This window comes from Orycteropus afer, unplaced genomic scaffold (assembly GCF_000298275.1).
Source record: "Orycteropus afer afer isolate SDZICR_OR568_19922 unplaced genomic scaffold, OryAfe1.0 scaffold00161, whole genome shotgun sequence".
NCBI classification, from domain to species: domain Eukaryota; kingdom Metazoa; phylum Chordata; class Mammalia; order Tubulidentata; family Orycteropodidae; genus Orycteropus; species Orycteropus afer.
In genome coordinates, this window is record NW_006921748.1 from 5,416,052 (window position 1) to 5,420,073 (window position 4,022).

Genomic DNA, 4,022 nt, shown 5'->3' on the forward strand with positions numbered 1-4,022 from the left:
GCTGTTGGTTTAAATATCCAAAATTGTCAAACCACTTGTAAACATTTAAAATCGCTGCACCCTCCAGACAGGTAAAAATCCACAGCTCAGCTTGCCTTCCTCTCCGCTGCTTCCCTTTTTATTCACCAGCCTCCAGAACAGTCCTTTGTGCAGTCCCTGGCTAGCAGAGCTGATTTTTAGGTTAATTCTTAGGTCCTACCATCCTTCGGCAATATCCAAGCTCTCTGTACCGTCAGGGTCACTGCCAGACCATAGCTCAGTATGTCTCCTTTTTTTTTGGTGTTTTTATGCAAATTCTTCTGCTAGTTGGAGTTTAATTCACTTCTATACCCTTCCCTTCAAGGCTCAGTGGTCCAGGATTATCATCTGTATCTGTGTTAATTGGTTCCCCTTTTCTTTGTCAAAGAGGATTTGTGCAGTCTTTCTGCCTATTCTGCCATCTTACCATAACCCCCAAGACTATGGCTCTTAATCACCCTTCAGTGGAACTGAACTCATTCCTTATGGCTTAATTTTCAGCCAAAAAATAAACAGTCCCATGCGGTGAACAATAACACCAGGGAAGTAGGCACTCCTTAGAACAATCAACCATAAGAGCTTAAATGGGCGCATTTACCCTGGGATAAATTTCAGAAGGCAGAAATGGATAGGAGAGAAGGACAAAGAGAAATGGTATCTCTATAAAGGAAATAGGAAAAGTGCTGTTACATTGTGGGAACTGCAATTTGATGTCATGAAAAAAAAATGAGTGAACTACTGAATGGAAAACCAATTTGCTCTGTAAACTTTCACCCAAATCACAGTAAAAAGTAAATTAAAAAAGGGAGAGAGAGAGAAAGAGACACACTATTTAATGGGCCTATTTGGATTTTGTAGGCAGTTTAGGCCACATTAAAGTCTACTCTTCCAATCTATTTGCCCACAGTGAGTATAGCTTTCAGCAACAGAAGGCAGGTGGTCCAATTTATAATATAAGCAGTGCTGCTCTTTGTCCTCATGACTCAGAGAATCTAAAGGTGTTAAAAGCATCTGAGGCAGATCACAGTGCTCTATGGGCCCTTGTGATGGTTAAGGTTCTATGTCAACTAGGCTGAACCATGGTTCTTAGCTCTATGGCAGAAATGATGTAGTCATCCCCCATGATGAGATGTGATATTATATAATCACATCCATGATGAGATCTGCTATGAGCAGCCAATCAGTTAGAAGAGATTTTCCTCAAGGAGGCATCCTGCTCCCCATATATATGGAGGCTCTGGCAAAGCTCTCTGGTTTTTTATTGAATCTAGATTGTGCATCTGGCTCATAATCAGAGCTTTGGGTCTTTGAACTTGAACCTGCTGTCTTGCCTGCCAATCTTGTTCATCAGCTCCTGCAGGTAAATGAGTCAGGAGAAGCCTCCAGTCTGGCATCTCCCATGGACTTTGGACTTGCTACCCTCCACAACCTCATGAGCCATTTGCCTGAGATAAGTGTTTCTTCTCTCTCTCTCCACACATACATACACACACACACACACATACACACACATACATATGCTTCACTAGTGTTCCTTCTCTAAACTCAGACTAAGATAGCTCTGTCAGAAAATGCAGTAGGAAATAAATCACAGTGGAGTTCCCTGTAAATCACAGTTGAGGTGCCTAGAATTTTAGAGCAAAGTCAAGACCTCTTCAGTAAGCAAATAATTTCCTTTGGAGAAATAGTTAATGGGTTGTTAATGGGCCCTACTGCTGTTGTAGCTGCTGGCCATCGAGTCAATTTTGAATCACAGCAGCAATATGTGATAGAGTAGAACTGCCCCATAAGGTTGCCTAGTCTGTCGTCTTTACAGGCACAGATCATCAGGTCTTTTTCCTATGAAGACATTAAGTGGATTCAATCCACCAACTTTTTGGCAAGCAACTGGGACCTTAACCATTGTGTCACCAAAGGTATTTTCAAACCAAAAGCCAATCCCACTGCCATTGAGTCAGATTCAACTCACAGCAACCCCTCCTTGGGTTTCCAAGGTGGTATCACTATGGAAGTAGATCGCCAAAGCTCCCTAGGCCCTAATAGAGAAGGAGTCATGGGACTTTAGATTACTTTTGATATAAGCTGCTGATCTTAAATTGAGTGTACTCTGATGCACTATATCATGAAGTCAGATAAGCCCAATAGCATTTTACCAGCAAATTGCACTGCTATTTAAAGTAGTATGTATAGGATGATCTTGATGGCACAAGTACACTTCAAATACCAAGGTAACAGAGTGGCTGATAGGGCTAGGATAGTGTCCTGAGAAATGGTCCATTCTCTTTGCTTTGGCTTTCTATGTGATGGAAAACATAGGGAACTCCAGGAAGAGCTATTGTTATCAGTTTGCTATAAACTGTATCCATCAAGGGGCAAGAGTATGTCTTGATCTATGATTCTTAGGAAATGGGAGCTGTCCACTTGTTTTTTCCTCTGCATTTAGACATAGGAGGAATTCAGCATAAGAAAGGTTAAATGAATTGCACAAGGTGACAGTACTAGGGAACAATACAGCTGACATAAAGAATAAGTGTCCTCCTTCCTCATTCAATATGCTTCCCACTATAATTCTGCTTCCATTAGTAACTGTCCTGTTCCTTGTTCTCTCACTACATTCTTTGGTTTATTTCCAAATACAACCAGTTGTCCCAAATATATAATCACAGAATCTCAGGACAGAAAGAATATTTGAACTCATCTACTCCAAAAAAAACTTGTGTTAATTTAACATCCTCCAAAACAGCTCATCAACATCTTTATACATTTCTAAGGCAGAGAACGCCCTACTACCTCAAGAAGTATTCCTTTGCTTTAGAGGTGGGGGAGTGAGGTAAAATTAGACAGTTCTTTCTTGCTGGAAACCCTCCCAACATAGCAAGATATTTTGTATTCCTGGTGGCATAGTGCCTAAGGCATTAGATTGCCAACCAGAAGCTGGCAGTTCACACCCCTCAGCCATTCCTCAGAAGGAAGGTTGGGCAATCTACTTCCATAGTGATACCACCTTGGAAACCCAAGAAGGGGTCACTATGAGTTGGATCTGACTCCAGATCAGTGAGTCTGGTTTTTCCTTTTTTGGATCTACTCACTAAATATCTATTATGATCCCCAAACTGTATCATAATTAGAAATGCTACATGCCTTTCATAAATCTGCTAGAAGTCAGTAACCTCCAATAGAGAACCCCTGCCCCAAAGAAACCATCTTCACCCGGGGCTCTGAATCTCAGAAAATTCTTCAATAGATGAGTATTTATTAGGTTTCAAGAAGAGGAGACAGGACCCACCACCAGAGGCAGAAAAAGGAGGGCACACTGGAGATGACAAAAGACTACCCAGAGACAGGAAAGGGAGGGAATGCTGGTGATGACAAAGTGGCAGGATCCAGGTAGGAATCAGGTAAGGGGAGGGCGGAGAGCTTTCCAACAGTGAAGGGAGACAAACTTGTCTGTCAGTTTGTCTTACTGTGGTGGCTTGCATGTTGCTGTGAGGCTTGAAGCTATGCCACTGGTGTTTGAAACGCCAGCAGGGTTGCACATGATGCACAAGTTTCAGCGCAGCTTAAAAACTGAGACAGACTAGGAAGAAGGAAGAAGCCATTCACATCTCAAAGAAATGGCCAGGGAAAACCTTATGAATAGCAGAGAAACACTGTCTGATATATTACAGCACAACTTATGAATAGCCTGGAATCATCGTCCAATACAGTGCACGAGGATGAGCCACTTAGGTTGGAAGACTCTTAAAATATGACTGGGAATGAGCTGCAGCATCAGAGTAGAACCAACCTTACTGATATGGATAGAGTAAAGCTTTTGGGACCTCCATTTGCTGATGTGGCACAACTCAAATTGAGGAGCGATAGCTGCAAACATTCATTAATAATCAGAACATGGAATGTATGAAATATGAATCTAGGAAAATTGGAAGTTGTCAAAAATGAAATGGAATGCATAAAGATTGATATCCTAGGCATTAGTGAGCTGAAATGGCCTGGTTTTTGTC